Here is a 17500-nt window from a genome sequence, read left to right on the forward strand (position 1 = left end):
AGCAACGGCATGTGTGATAGGATCTGCATGTCACATGTCCCTGCATTATAAAACCGGACATTTTCTTCACGGACGCCATTATCTGCCTTCTGCGTCTTTGGTGTCAGACATCACTGTCGCAGCTCCGTCTTCCTGAGTCCTATAGCCGATACAGCTGTATGCGCTGCATACACAGCGTTAGACAGCTTAGGGAGAGCACTTTATAGCAGTCCTTTTAAGGGCTCCAACCGGCAGGGTCAGAGAGCCATAGGTGACAGGTCCTGCAAACAGCAACAGCGTCTGTGTAGCCCAGGTCAGGGATTTCCTACCTGCATTTCACCATTAGGAGGGAATAGAAAGGCAGGCTTCCATTCCTCTACCCAGAGCACCACAATCCTGCCACTGTACCCTCTTGTCCTCTGCACACTCCAACTGATAACTAAGCCATTATACTAGCAAACACTCAGTGTACCTAGTGGCATCCTATACGTGGCTATTGGACTTTGCTATAGTCCCACTAGTGCAAAGACATTTGCAGAGCGCGTCTGCCTGCATTGCACACTACAACTCATTCTAACCAAGCCATTATACTAGCAAACACTCAGTGTACCTAGTGGCATCCTATACGTGGCTATTGGACTTTGCTATAGTCCCACTAGTGCAAAGACATTTGCAGAGCGCGTCTGCCTGCATTGCACACTACAACTCATTCTAACCAAGCCATTATACTAGCAAACACTCAGTGTACCTAGTGGCATCCTATACGTGGCTATTGGACTTTGCTATAGTCCCACTAGTGCAAAGACATTTGCAGAGCGCGTCTGCCTGCATTGCACACTCCAACTCATTAAAACCAAGCCATTATACTAGCAAACACTCAGTGTACCTAGTGGCATCCTATACGTGGCTATTGGACTTTGCTATAGTCCCACTAGTGCAAAGACATTTGCATAGCGCGTCTGCCGGCATTGCACACTCAAACTCATTTTAACTAAGCCATTATACTAGCAAACACTCAGTGTACCTAGTGGCATCCTATACGTGGCTATTGGACTTTGCTATAGTCCCACTAGTGCAAAGACATTAGCAGAGCACATCTGCCTGCATTGCACACTACAACTCATTCTAACCAAGCCATTATACTAGCAAACACTCAGTGTACCTAGTGGCATCCTATACGTGGCTATTGGACTTTGCTATAGTCCCACTAGTGCAAAGACATTTGCATAGCGCGTCTGCCTGCATTGCACACTCAAACTCATTTTAACTAAGCCATTATACTAGCAAACACTCAGTGTACCTAGTGGCATCCTATACGTGGCTATTGGACTTTGCTATAGTCCCACTAGTGCAAAGACATTAGCAGAGCACATCTGCCTGCATTGCACACTACAACTCATTCTAACCAAGCCATTATACTAGCAAACACTCAGTGTACCTAGTGGCATCCTATACGTGGCTATTGGACTTTGCTATAGTCCCACTAGTGCAAAGACATTTGCAGAGCGCGTCTGCCTGCATTGCACACTCCAACTCATTAAAACCAAGCCATTATACTAGCAAACACTCAGTGTACCTAGTGGCATCCTATACGTGGCTATTGGACTTTGCTATAGTCCCACTAGTGCAAAGACATTTGCATAGCGCGTCTGCCTGCATTGCACACTCAAACTCATTTTAACTAAGCCATTATACTAGCAAACACTCAGTGTACCTAGTGGCATCCTATACGTGGCTATTGGACTTTGCTATAGTCCCACTAGTGCAAAGATATTAGCAGAGCACATCTGCCTGCATTGCACACTCCAACTTTTTTAAACTAAGCAATTTTACTAGCAAACACTCAGTGTACCTAGTGGCATCCTAAACGTGGCTATTGGACTTTGCTATAGTCCCACTAGTGCAAAGACATTTGCAGAGCACGTCTGCCTGCATTGCACACTACAACTCATTGTTACTAAGCCATTATACTAGCAAACACTCAGTGTACCTAGTTGTATCCTAAACGTGGCTATTGTACTTTTGTCTATTCACAGTATTGGAACGATATTTGCAGCACGTCTGCCTGCATTGCACACTCTAACTTTTTTAAACTCAGCCATTTATAGTAGCAAACACTCAGTGTACCTAGTTGTATCCTAAACGTGGCTATTGTACTTTTGTCAATTCACAGTATTGGAACGTTATTTGCAGCACGTCTGCCTGCATTGCACACTCAAACTTTTTTAAACTCAGCCATTTATAGTAGCAAACACTCAGTGTACCTAGTTGTATCCTAAACGTGGCTATTGTACTTTTGTCTATTCACAGTATTGGAACGATATTTGCAGCACGTCTGCCTGCATTGCACACTCTAACTTTTTTAAACTCAGCCATTATACTAGCAAACACTCAGTGTACCTAGTGGCATCCTATACGTGGCTATTGGACTTTGCTATAGTCCCACTAGTGCAAAGACATTAGCAGAGCACATCTGCCTGCATTGCACACTACAACTCATTCTAACCAAGCCATTATACTAGCAAACACTCAGTGTACCTAGTGGCATCCTATACGTGGCTATTGGACTTTGCTATAGTCCCACTAGTGCAAAGACATTTGCAGAGCGCGTCTGCCTGCATTGCACACTCCAACTCATTAAAACCAAGCCATTATACTAGCAAACACTCAGTGTACCTAGTGGCATCCTATACGTGGCTATTGGACTTTGCTATAGTCCCACTAGTGCAAAGATATTAGCAGAGCACATCTGCCTGCATTGCACACTCCAACTTTTTTAAACTAAGCAATTTTACTAGCAAACACTCAGTGTACCTAGTGGCATCCTAAACGTGGCTATTGGACTTTGCTATAGTCCCACTAGTGCAAAGACATTTGCAGAGCACGTCTGCCTGCATTGCACACTACAACTCATTGTTACTAAGCCATTATACTAGCAAACACTCAGTGTACCTAGTTGTATCCTAAACGTGGCTATTGTACTTTTGTCTATTCACAGTATTGGAACGATATTTGCAGCACGTCTGCCTGCATTGCACACTCTAACTTTTTTAAACTCAGCCATTTATAGTAGCAAACACTCAGTGTACCTAGTTGTATCCTAAACGTGGCTATTGTACTTTTGTCTATTCACAGTATTGGAACGATATTTGCAGCACGTCTGCCTGCATTGCACACTCTAACTTTTTTAAACTCAGCCATTATACTAGCAAACACTCAGTGTACCTAGTTGTATCCTAAACGTGGCTATTGTACTTTTGTCAATTCACAGTATTGGAACGTTATTTGCAGCACGTCTGCCTGCATTGCACACTCAAACTTTTTTAAACTCAGCCATTTATAGTAGCAAACACTCAGTGTACCTAGTTGTATCCTAAACGTGGCTATTGTACTTTTGTCAATTCACAGTATTGGAACGTTATTTGCAGCACGTCTGCCTGCATTGCACACTCAAACTTTTTTAAACTCAGCCATTTATAGTAGCAAACACTCAGTGTACCTAGTTGTATCCTAAACGTGGCTATTGTACTTTTGTCTATTCACAGTATTGGAACGTTATTTGCAGCACGTCTGCCTGCATTGCACACTCTAACTTTTTTAAACTCAGCCATTATACTAGCAAACACTCAGTGTACCTAGTTGTATCCTAAACGTGGCTATTTTACTTTTGTCTATTCACAGTATTGGAACGATATTTGCAGCACGTCTGCCTGCATTGCACACTCTAACTTTTTTAAACTCAGCCATTATACTAGCAAACACTCACTGTACCTAGTTGTATCCTAAACGTGGCTATTGTACTTTTGTCAATTCACAGTATTGGAACGTTATTTGCAGCACGTCTGCCTGCATTGCACACTCAAACTTTTTTAAACTCAGCCATTATACTAGCAAACACTCACTGTACCTAGTTGTATCCTAAACGTGGCTATTGTACTTTTGTCAATTCACAGTATTGGAACGTTATTTGCAGCACGTCTGCCTGCATTGCACACTCAAACTTTTTTAAACTCAGCCATTATACTAGCAAACACTCACTGTACCTAGTTGTATCCTAAACGTGGCTATTGTACTTTTGTCAATTCACAGTATTGGAACGTTATTTGCAGCACGTCTGCCTGCATTGCACACTCAAACTTTTTTAAACTCAGCCATTTATAGTAGCAAACACTCAGTGTACCTAGTTGTATCCTAAACGTGGCTATTGTACTTTTGTCTATTCACAGTATTGGAACGTTATTTGCAGCACGTCTGCCTGCATTGCACACTCTAACTTTTTTAAACTCAGCCATTATACTAGCAAACACTCAGTGTACCTAGTTGTATCCTAAACGTGGCTATTTTACTTTTGTCTATTCACAGTATTGGAACGATATTTGCAGCACGTCTGCCTGCATTGCACACTCTAACTTTTTTAAACTCAGCCATTATACTAGCAAACACTCACTGTACCTAGTTGTATCCTAAACGTGGCTATTGTACTTTTGTCAATTCACAGTATTGGAACGTTATTTGCAGCACGTCTGCCTGCATTGCACACTCAAACTTTTTTAAACTCAGCCATTTATAGTAGCAAACACTCAGTGTACCTAGTTGTATCCTAAACGTGGCTATTGTACTTTTGTCAATTCACAGTATTGGAACGTTATTTGCAGCACGTCTGCCTGCATTGCACACTCAAACTTTTTTAAACTCAGCCATTTATAGTAGCAAACACTCAGTGTACCTAGTTGTATCCTAAACGTGGCTATTGTACTTTTGTCTATTCACAGTATTGGAACGTTATTTGCAGCACGTCTGCCTGCATTGCACACTCTAACTTTTTTAAACTCAGCCATTATACTAGCAAACACTCAGTGTACCTAGTTGTATCCTAAACGTGGCTATTTTACTTTTGTCTATTCACAGTATTGGAACGATATTTGCAGCACGTCTGCCTGCATTGCACACTCTAACTTTTTTAAACTCAGCCATTATACTAGCAAACACTCACTGTACCTAGTTGTATCCTAAACGTGGCTATTGTACTTTTGTCAATTCACAGTATTGGAACGTTATTTGCAGCACGTCTGCCTGCATTGCACACTCAAACTTTTTTAAACTCAGCCATTTATAGTAGCAAACACTCAGTGTACCTAGTTGTATCCTAAACGTGGCTATTGTACTTTTGTCAATTCACAGTATTGGAACGTTATTTGCAGCACGTCTGCCTGCATTGCACACTCAAACTTTTTTAAACTCAGCCATTTATAGTAGCAAACACTCAGTGTACCTAGTTGTATCCTAAACGTGGCTATTGTACTTTTGTCTATTCACAGTATTGGAACGTTATTTGCAGCACGTCTGCCTGCATTGCACACTCTAACTTTTTTAAACTCAGCCATTATACTAGCAAACACTCACTGTACCTAGTTGTATCCTAAACGTGGCTATTGTACTTTTGTCAATTCACAGTATTGGAACGTTATTTGCAGCACGTCTGCCTGCATTGCACACTCAAACTTTTTTAAACTCAGCCATTATACTAGCAAACACTCACTGTACCTAGTTGTATCCTAAACGTGGCTATTGTACTTTTGTCAATTCACAGTATTGGAACGTTATTTGCAGCACGTCTGCCTGCATTGCACACTCAAACTTTTTTAAACTCAGCCATTATACTAGCAAACACTCACTGTACCTAGTTGTATCCTAAACGTGGCTATTGTACTTTTGTCAATTCACAGTATTGGAACGTTATTTGCAGCACGTCTGCCTGCATTGCACACTCAAACTTTTTTAAACTCAGCCATTATACTAGCAAACACTCACTGTACCTAGTTGTATCCTAAACGTGGCTATTGTACTTTTGTCAATTCACAGTATTGGAACGTTATTTGCAGCACGTCTGCCTGCATTGCACACTCAAACTTTTTTAAACTCAGCCATTTATAGTAGCAAACACTCAGTGTACCTAGTTGTATCCTAAACGTGGCTATTGTACTTTTGTCTATTCACAGTATTGGAACGTTATTTGCAGCACGTCTGCCTGCATTGCACACTCAAACTTTTTTAAACTCAGCCATTATACTAGCAAACACTCACTGTACCTAGTTGTATCCTAAACGTGGCTATTGTACTTTTGTCAATTCACAGTATTGGAACGATATTTGCAGGACATCTGCCTGCATTGCACACTCAAACTTTTTTAAACTCAGCCATTATACTAGCAAACACTCACTGTACCTAGTTGTATCCTAAACGTGGCTATTGTACTTTTGTCTATTCACACTACTGCAAATCTATGTGCAGCACCTCTGCATGACAACCTCGTGCTCTGTTTTTAATAAGCTATAATGATAGCACAAAATACTGCCATTTTGTGGCATCATAGAACTGGCTGTTGTATTCCATTAGTGCCCCACTGGTGACAAGCTATTTCTAGCACCTCTACATCACACCCTCATGCACATTTAGCTACGCTAATGTTATAGCAAACTCATGGAATTCATTGCTGCATTTCATAATTCGGAGGGATAGAAAGTCAGGCTTCCTTTAGCTTTTCCTTCTGTTCATAGACAGCATCTCCAAGACAAATTTCCCCTCCACGTCTAAGTGTGGAGAGGCAGCTAGTGCGCATGCGTGTGCCGATGTACCCCAGCTGCAGCATAATTACAGTGTTTCGCCTAGTGAGTATGCTCAGCCTGACTGTGCCATTCCTGACGCTAAGTCTTCATTTCGGGATACAGCGCATGCTCCCACACTAAGTGTGAAAAGCCTCTTTGCACAGGTGCTTGCATTCTGTGCCGGGTCTAAGTCCTGTTTTGTGCCTAGACACCATGCTAAAGCTGATAGTCTTTTTTCAGAGACTGTATTTCATGCTACTGAGCATGCTCAGGCACTTCCTGCATCAGAGACTAGGTCCGGTAATGAACTCTTTGGCCCTGGCCCTGATGTGGGGGTCCCATATAGACCACAGGGCATCAGGTGTCCTCCCAAATGGCTTGCAGAGGCCCACACCTATGACTTGTCACCGCATTATTGATGGTCAGACGATGACTGGTGAGGTGTTTGGGTCATGGCAGCCATGAGGTCATCATTGAAGTTGCGTTTCCAAATAGGACGCTAGTTATGCCACTCATGACGTGTCACTCTGCTTTTGTCTCCAGGAGGTGCATTGTGGTTCACCCTGGTTTGGGGCGGACCCAGGTTATAAAAGGGGCTGGAGCCAACAAGGAGGTGCGCAGTCTTCTATTATGCTCCGAAAGAGCACACCTCCATGTGTTGAACCCATTGCGGCTTTAGGCCAGAGGTAGGCAGGGATAGGGTGGTGGATGCAGGCCACCACCACAGTTGGTAACGCAGAACGGTTAAGACCAGCTCCTGTCCTAACAGTCCTGCTTGTGCAGCCCAGTGGCATTAACAGGCCTGCTGCTGCTGATGCGCCTGCTGTCCACAGGTGTGGCCCCTACGCACACGGTCAGCGTACTCAATGGCCCCTGTGTTGTTAACAGGGAGTTCCTGGGCTGGGTGGGCATGTGGACCCTGTGACGCTAACAGGGCTCACAGTCTCCAGATCCGAATGGCGTCTAACTCGGTTCAGGCTACTATTAGTTTCATAGCCACACAGCTCTGTATCCTCCACCAAACCTTCAAGTTGCCAACCTCTCCTTTTCCAACTGGGAGCACGGTGGACACTGACTGCTGAAGGTGATATATACCTTTCTCTTTCTTTTCTTATTAATTTTTGTTATATAGCGGTCACAGATTATATACCACTTTATCCAAATCTGCCAGTCCCACTGTAACAGATGTTGTTTCTTCAGCAAATGTTACAGTTGTTTAACCACCAAATCCACGGACCAAAATTTTTTTCCCCTTTCCAACACACCTGTTCCCCTTTCCAACAGCATCTGTCCTTTTTCAACTCATTTTGGGATATGACCAAAAGTGCAACTGTGCAGGGACACCGTACTCAACGCCATCTCAGCACAGCAGCCATCCCTCGGTCCCTCCGATGTGGACAAGTAAAAGACCATTTCCTCCTATCCATGACAAAGTGTTGAGATTCACTCTGTGCAGCACTGGTGTTTAGTGGAAAAGTAGATCTAAGATTGCGTACCACATTCTGCAGATACTCCTGTATACGTGCGTCTATTTCTATGGCAGGAATTAGTTCGCCAAATTTTGTCTTGTACCGGGGATCTAACAGTGTGGCAACCCAGTATTCAGGATTACTTCAAATTCATACAATCCGAGGGTCATGTAGGTAGTGCAGCAAGAAGGCGCTCATGTGTCTTGTGCATCCAGGAGGACCAAGTCCTTGGTGTGTTGGTGGCAGAGAGGTGAGAATCGTGCATCCTTCCTCTGCCCTCTACCCACAACCTCGCACAACCGAAATGTGAGCAAGCTCTCACTCATCTGCTGAGTCTTCCATGCCCATCGCCAGTTCGTCCTCCATTTCTTCATGGGCTCCTGCACTTTCATCAACACTTTTTGCTGATACTATGCGCCCTTGTTAATCCCTCTCCCTCACCATGACTGCCGCATAGGTGCCGCTGACCATCTGGACCTCGTAGATCTTGTTATCCCTTCCGCATATGACTCCTCCTGTACTTCCTCCCCTTCCTCTTGTCCCAACACCTGACTCCGAATAATAATTACAGTGTGCTCCATCATGTAGATGACCAGAATTGTCACGCTGAGAATGACATTGCCAGTGCTAAACATCTTCGTCGACATTTCAAAACTGTGTAGCAGGGTGCATAGGTCCTTGATCTGACACCACTCCAGCAGCGTGATCTGCACCACCTCTGGATCAACTTATCCCAGGCTATATGTCTTACCGTATTTCAGCAGGGCTCTGCGGTGCTGCCACACACGCTGCAACATGTGCAGATTCCAATTCCTGCGTGTCGGAACATCGCATTTCCGGCGTTTAACTGCCAGACCCTAAGACTTCCGGAGTGATGAAAGTTGTTGAGCTGCTGTGTGCGCACGATGGAAGTGAGCACATAGCGAGCGTGCCCGCTGCACAAGGCCATGTAGGCCGTGATGGTGTTTTAAAAATTGCTGGAGAATTCGGATCAACACGTGAGCCATAAAAGGCACGTGTGTCACATTGCCCTGAGGATGGCCCGCAGCCAGGTTTGCATCATTGCCGCACACGGCTGTTAAGTCACCAACGGAGTCCGCTCCGTCAATTTGTACTCCGGTCGCCAGGTGACAACGTGTTCCTTTCATGAATAGTGCTGATGATGGGAGAGTAGTCGATGCCAGCGGCGCAGGTGGACGCAGGTTATGCTCACCCACTGGGCTGCATTACCTTGACAGATGCAGAATCTCTGGCTGAATGTAGCTGGTGGGTATCTCACAGATGAAATACCATCATTCAGCTACAACCAATGGGAAGACACCACACCCTTTTTTATGCCCATCCTGTCTGCAGACCACTGCCAGACATAGCTATGAACCTCTGGTTAATTTTACCCCCAGTTCAGTTTTATGATTTTGTGTGCTTGTTACCTGACTACTTTTCCTGCTTGCTGTTTATGTACCTTGTTGGCCGATACGCATTTCACCTCTGCTTGTTTTCTGATTAAGTCCTGGCCGTCCCATTCTGTTCCTGTTCCTCAATTAATGTTTTGACCCTGCCTGACTACTATTCTCTGTAATAGCGGTGTGACTCACATTTCCCATACATTTCAAAGTAAAACTTTGACCGCCTGATGGCATTGAGCTCTGCTGCCAGCATAGTAAGGAGGTGTGTGGTAGTCCTTGTGCGCAGTTGCAAGGAAGGGTGGCCTGACCACACAGGGTTTGCGCAAAGGTAGAGGACCCACACGAGGTTGAAGAGGCAGAAGCAGTGTATTAACTTCTACATACAGAACAAGGATTGAAACAACTCGTGGGGACGGCAAGACTTGTACAGCAGACCCTTCTCCATCTCTCACCATAGTTTGCCAGTGCCCAGTCAGTGACATGTAATGACCCTGTCTATGCTTACTGGTCCAAGTATCTGTGTTGAAATGCACCCTGTCGCACACAGATTTTCTCAAGGAAGTGGTGATGTTGTGTGCGACATGCCGGTGTAGCGCGGGCATGCTTTTCTTGGAGAAGCAGTGGTGATTGGGCATCTGGTACTGGGGCACAGCGACAGACATAAGGTCTGTAAAATCCTGTGTGTCCACTACGCGTAAAGGCAGCATTTCGGTAGCCAACAGCTTACAGAGGGATAGAGTCAACCACTTAGCTTTGTCATGGGTCGCAGTAAGTGGCCTTTTATTTGACCACATCTGAGGGACAGAGATCTGGCTGCTGTCTGTAGACGGTGTTGAGTAGGGTGTCCCTGGAAAAATGCAGGTTTGTGAGAAAAGTGCAGGCGGAGACATGATGTTGGCTTCATCTTGCCTTCAGATCTGTTCATCTTGTATCATTTTTAAAAAACACAGCAAGCAAGGGTTACTCCAAGCGGAGTCTCCCTTTTTTTCCAAAAATTGGGCCCCACACAGACACCTTATCAGTGGCAGCACTTGTGCCCTAGTTGCAAACAGGATGTTTTGATTTGCATCAAGCACATTCCAAATCCACAAGCATTTACTCTCCCCAGGATGACACAGGGGTAGTAAATTCCTTCTGGATCCATGACTTGTTCATTTTGATGAACGTCAGTCTGTCCACATTGTCACTGGACAGACGCGTGCGCTTATCTGTCAGCACACACCCAGCAGCACTGAAGACACGTTCAGAGACAACGCTGGCAGCTGGACACGACAAAATCTTCGAGGCGTAACTGGAGAGCTCTTGACATTTTTCTAGATTTGAAGCACAAAAGGAGCAAGGCTCCATTTGCAAAGTCATTGCATCGATGTTCATTTGGAGATACTCCTGTATCATCCTCTCCATCCGTTGACTATGTGTCAGACTTGTTGTCTCTGGTGGCCTTGCAAAGGAGGGTCTAAAAAAATTATGAAAAGATTCCATAAAATTGCTGTTACCAGCACCAGATACGGTCCTACTGGTACGGGTAGACTGTTGAAGATGACGAGGCCGTCCCATGTTTGTCAAGTTACAACTGGGAGAATCACTCCCTTCACCTGCACGGTTGTTTGGTGGAAAAGCCGAGCTAAGATCGAGTAACAGCTTCTGCTGATACTCCTGCATACGTGCGTCCCTTTCTATGGGTGGAATTATGTCACAAAATTTGGACTTGTCCCGGGGATCTAATAGTGTGGCAAGCCAGTAGTCATCATCACTTCTAATTTTGACAATACGAGGGTCATGTTGGAGGTAGTGCAACAAGAAGGCACTCATGTGTCTTGCGCAGCCATGCGCACCAAGTCCACGCTGTGTTTGTGGCATAGAGGTGCTAACCGTTCTTTCTTCCTCTGTCATCTCCCCCCAACCTCTTTCAACTGAAATTTGACCAAGGTCCCCCTCATCTGCTGAGTCTTCCATGTCCATGGACAGTTCGTCCTCCATATCTTCATGTCCTCCTGCACCTTCCTCAACATCTCACCTGCTACCATGCGCCCTTGTTGATCCCTGTCCCCCATGGTCCCATGCCTGCCGCGTTGGTGATGATGAACGTCTGGACCTTGGTGATGTTGTTGTGTCTTGCGCATATGAATCCTCCTGTAGTTCCTCCCCTTCCTGTTGTCCCACCCCCTGACTACGAATAGTGTTTAGCGTGTGCTCCAGCATGTAAATGACTGTAATCGTCATGCTGATAATGGCATTGTCAGCGCTAAACATATTCGTCGCCATGTCGAAACTGTGCAGAAGGGTGCATAGGTCCTTGATCTGAGATCACTCCATCAGGGTGATCTGCCCCACTTCTGCATCTCGTTGGCCCAGGCTATACATCATGACGTATTGCACCAGGGCTCGCCGGTGCTGCCACAGTCGCTGTAACATGTGGAGAGTTGAATTCCAGCGTGTCGCCACATCGCATTTCAGGCGATGAACCGGCAGGCCGAAAGACTTCTGGAGCGATGCAAGTCGCTCAGGTGCGGCGGTTGAACGGCGGAAGTGAGCACTGCAGACAGTTTCCGTGCCCTGGTCAGAAGGCCATCTAGGCCGGGATAGTGTGTTAAAAATTGCTGGACAACAAGGTTAAACACGTGAGCCATACAAGGCACGTGTGTCACCTTGCCCAGGCGAAGGGCCGCACCCAGGTTTGCAGCATTGTCGCACACGGCCTTACCAGGCTGCAGGTTGAGTGGAGACAACCATTTATCAAAATCAGTCTCCAGAGCTGCCCACAACTCAGTCGCTGTGTGACTCCTATTTCAAAGACATGTCAAGCTAAAGACCGCCTGATGCCGTTGCGCTCTGCTACCAGCATAGTAATGAGGGGTGCGTGATTCCTTCTGCGCAGTGAGAACGCTGGTGGCCTGACCAGGCAGGCTTGGGGCGGAGGTGGAGGACCCAGATGAGGTGGAGGATGCAGAAGCAGTGGCGGAACTTGGACAGACAGAGGATTGACACACAAGTCGTGGGGACGGCAAGACTTGTGCAGCAGACCCTTCACCATCTATCACCATAGTTACCCAGTGGCCAGTCAGCGACATGTAACGTCCCTGTCCATGCTTACTGGTCCAAGTATCGGTGGTGAAATGCACCCGTTCACACACAGAGTTTCTCAAGGAAGCGGTGATGTTGTGTGCGACATGCTGGTGTAGCGCGGGCACACCTTTCTTAGAGAAGTAGTGGCGACTAGGCATCTGGTACTGGGGCACAGCGACAGACATAAGGTCTCTAAAATCCTGTGTGTCCACTAGGCGGAAAGGCAGCATTTCTGTAGTCAACAGCTTACAGAGGGATAGAGTCAACCTCTTCGCTTTGTCATGGGTCGCAGGAAGTGGCCTTTTATTTGACCACATCTGAGGGACAGAGATCTGGCTGCTGTGTGTAGATGGTGTTGAGTCGGGTGTCCCTGGAAAAATGCAGCTTTGTGAGGAAAGTGCAGGCGGAGACATGATGTTGCCTTCATCCAAAGTTGGTGCTATCGATGTCTGAGAGAGCTGTACACACTCACTTGTTTCCCCTTCCAAACCAACTGACGACCTACCAAGCAAACTGCCTGTTGCGGTTACAGTGGTGGAAGTTGTGGGTGGAAAAACAGGTGTGACAGCTGTCCCCACAGTCCTAGAAGATGACGAGCGCGCGGATGCACTGGAAGGGGCAGGCGGTGGATGGTTCGCTCCGCTAGGCCGCATTGCAGCACGGTGAGCTTCCCATCGGGCCATATGATATTTATTCATGTGACGATTCATGGAAGAAGTTGTCAAACTGCTGAGGTTTTGACCTCTACTAAGAGAACCATGACAAATTTTACAGATCACATAATTTGGGCGATCTTTTTCTATGTCAAAAAAGGACCTGGCTAGGCAAGGCTTAGAGGCCATGCGACCTGTTGATCCACCCCGAATAATGCTCAGAGGCAGAGTGGTGGCTGAGGATGCAGTTGTAGACGTGCTACCAGTGCTCCGACTGTGTCCAGGAAGGCGCCAGGTTACTTCGACGTCGGTTGCATCCTCCTCCACCGCCTCTGTTGACCTCCTCGAGTGTCTGACTGTGGGTTGACAGTAGGTGTGATCTAGAACTTAATCATCAATTGTTGTGTTTGCACTCCCCTACCCCTCAGACCGAGTTTCTTCTTGCCCTGACCGAATATTTAAGTTGTCATCCCAATCGGGTATCTGCGTCTCATCTTCATCAGTATGTTCCTCATTGCCTATAACCACAGTTGTTGGAAAGGCAGCATTTTGGTAGCCAACAGTTTGCATATGATGAAAGTCAACCTCCAAGCCATTTCATGCCCTTCTAAAAGCATGTAAAACACAGCGAGGGGACTCCAACCACAGTCTCCCTCGTTGCCACTAACTGGGCCACACACACCCCACTTGACTGGCATCGGTTGAGCCCCCTTTTGAAAAAGAAAAAGATGCTTTGCATGAAGCACTCTCAAAAATACGCGTGCCTTTCCCGTCCCCTGGCTGACCCAGGGGAAGAAAAGTCCTCTGAGAGCCATGACTTGTTCATCTTGGTTCTTTTAGAGACACAGCGAGGGGACTCCAACCACAGTCTCCCTCGTTGCCACTAACTGGGCCACACACACCCCACTTGACTGGCATCGGTTGAGCCCCCTTTTGAAAAAGAAAAAGATGCTTTGCATGAAGCACTCTCAAAAATACGCGTGCCTTTCCCGTCCCCTGGCTGACCCAGGGGAAGAAAAGTCCTCTGAGAGCCATGACTTGTTCATCTTGGTTCTTTTAGAGACACAGCGAGGGGACTCCAACCACAGTCTCCCTCGTTGCCACTAACTGGGCCACACACACCCCACTTGACTGGCATCGGTTGACCCCCCCTTTTGACAAAGAAAAAGATGCTTTTCATGAAGCACTCTCAAAAATACGCGTGCCTTTCCCGTCCCCTGGCTGACCCAGGGGAAGAAAAGTCCTCTGAGAGCCATGACTTGTTCATCTTGGTTCTTTTAGAGACACAGCGAGGGGACTCCAACCACAGTCTCCCTCGTTGCCACTAACTGGGCCACACACACCCCACTTGACTGGCATCGGTTGACCCCCCCTTTTGACAAAGAAAAAGATGCTTTGCATGAAGCACTCTCAAAAATACGCGTGCCTTTCCCGTCCCCTGGCTGACCCAGGGGAAGAAAAGTCCTCTGAGAGCCATGACTTGTTCATCTTGGTTCTTTTAGAGACACAGCGAGGGGACTCCAACCACAGTCTCCCTCGTTGCCACTAACTGGGCCACACACACCCCACTTGACTGGCATCGGTTGAGCCCCCTTTTGAAAAAGAAAAAGATGCTTTGCATGAAGCACTCTCAAAAATACGCGTGCCTTTCCCGTCCCCTGGCTGACCCAGGGGAAGAAAAGTCCTCTGAGAGCCATGACTTGTTCATCTTGGTTCTTTTAGAGACACAGCGAGGGGACTCCAACCACAGTCTCCCTCGTTGCCACTAACTGGGCCACACACACCCCACTTGACTGGCATCGGTTGAGCCCCCCTTTTGACAAAGAAAAAGATGCTTTGCATGAAGCACTCTCAAAAATACGCGTGCCTTTCCCGTCCCCTGGCTGACCCAGGGGAAGAAAAGTCCTCTGAGAGCCATGACTTGTTCATCTTGGTTCTTTTAGAGACACAGCGAGGGGACTCCAACCACAGTCTCCCTCGTTGCCACTAACTGGGCCACACACACCCCACTTGACTGGCATCGGTTGACCCCCCCTTTTGACAAAGAAAAAGATGCTTTTCATGAAGCACTCTCAAAAATACGCGTGCCTTTCCCGTCCCCTGGCTGACCCAGGGGAAGAAAAGTCCTCTGAGAGCCATGACTTGTTCATCTTGGTTCTTTTAGAGACACAGCGAGGGGACTCCAACCACAGTCTCCCTCGTTGCCACTAACTGGGCCACACACACCCCACTTGACTGGCATCGGTTGAGCCCCCTTTTGAAAAAGAAAAAGATGCTTTGCATGAAGCACTCTCAAAAATACGCGTGCCTTTCCCGTCCCCTGGCTGACCCAGGGGAAGAAAAGTCCTCTGAGAGCCATGACTTGTTCATCTTGGTTCTTTTAGAGACACAGCGAGGGGACTCCAACCACAGTCTCCCTCGTTGCCACTAACTGGGCCACACACACCCCACTTGACTGGCATCGGTTGACCCCCCCTTTTGACAAAGAAAAAGATGCTTTGCATGAAGCACTCTCAAAAATACGCGTGCCTTTCCCGTCCCCTGGCTGACCCAGGGGAAGAAAAGTCCTCTGAGAGCCATGACTTGTTCATCTTGGTTCTTTTAGAGACACAGCGAGGGGACTCCAACCACAGTCTCCCTCGTTGCCACTAACTGGGCCACACACACCCCACTTGACTGGCATCGGTTGACCCCCCCTTTTGACAAAGAAAAAGATGCTTTGCATGAAGCACTCTCAAAAATACGCGTGCCTTTCCCGTCCCCTGGCTGACCCAGGGGAAGAAAAGTCCTCTGAGAGCCATGACTTGTTCATCTTGGTTCTTTTAGAGACACAGCGAGGGGACTCCAACCACAGTCTCCCTCGTTGCCACTAACTGGGCCACACACACCCCACTTGACTGGCATCGGTTGAGCCCCCTTTTGAAAAAGAAAAAGATGCTTTGCATGAAGCACTCTCAAAAATACGCGTGCCTTTCCCGTCCCCTGGCTGACCCAGGGGAAGAAAAGTCCTCTGAGAGCCATGACTTGTTCATCTTGGTTCTTTTAGAGACACAGCGAGGGGACTCCAACCACAGTCTCCCTCGTTGCCACTAACTGGGCCACACACACCCCACTTGACTGGCATCGGTTGAGCCCCCCTTTTGACAAAGAAAAAGATGCTTTGCATGAAGCACTCTCAAAAATACGCGTGCCTTTCGCCTCCCCTGGCTGACCCAGGGGAAGAAAAGTCCTCTGAGAGCCAGGTCCACATTGTCAGTGGACAGACACGTGTGCTTATCTGCCAGCAGACCCCCAGCAGCACTGAAGACAGGTTCCGAGAGAACGCTGGCTGCAGGACACGACAAGATCCTCAAGGCGTACGTGGCGAGCTCAGGCAATTTATCCAGATTGGAAGCCTAAAATGAGCAGGGCTCAAGTTGCACAATAATGGAATCGATGTTTCTTTGCATATACTCATATATCTGTGTGTCTCCCTCTTTTTCCTTGTCCAGCTGTTTTGTTTTCACATGAGTATATGTCCTTGTCACTTTCCCATGTGTTTGTGTTATGTTGTGAGTTGTTTGTCACCTTTTGGACACCTTTCAGGGTGTTTTCTAGGTGTTTTACTGTGTTTGTGATTGCCTGCCATTGTTTCCTATGGGCTCGAGTTCGGTTCGTCGAACGTTCGACGAGCCGAACTCGAGCCAGACCCCCCGTTCGGCGAACCGCCTCGAGCCGAACCGGGACCGGTTCGCTCATCTCTAGTTAGGATTCCTGGTTTTCACCCAGGCGGCCCGGGTTCGACTCCCGGTATGGGAATGCTGCTTTTTCTGTACTATCTCTGAAATTCAAAGGCAGACACTGTTGTTTGCATAAAAAAGCATTCAGGTAAAATTTGCACTTTGCAGCCAAAATTGCAAAACGTTAGGGTCTTGGCACTTCATTTCTAACTCTAGCACAACACATTTATAGGTTTCATAGCTCAAACTATTCTCAACTATTTTTTTTTACTTCAAAATGTCGAGGAACTCAACAACTCGTATGGCCTGTCCTTTGGCCTCCAATTTCCATTCTAATCTGTAGAATTTAACAACTGAATGGCAAAGTTCTCAAGCTCCCTAGTCAAAGAAAAGAGTGAACTGTACCCTATCTGAGGGAAAACCTCATAACCATCAGAATAAGCCACTAGCTCCTAACTACTGTTCAAATGAGTCAAGTTTAAACTGTTGAAAGGAAAAAAAAATTTAATCAAAGCAACACTTTTTTTTTTTTTTTAACGCCTCTCATTTTTTCTGTGACCCTTTGGGTTATCCCATTTGACCAAGCAACCAGTATTCTTAGTT

This window comes from Anomaloglossus baeobatrachus, chromosome 4, assembly GCF_048569485.1.
Source record: "Anomaloglossus baeobatrachus isolate aAnoBae1 chromosome 4, aAnoBae1.hap1, whole genome shotgun sequence".
Lineage (NCBI taxonomy): Eukaryota > Metazoa > Chordata > Amphibia > Anura > Aromobatidae > Anomaloglossus > Anomaloglossus baeobatrachus.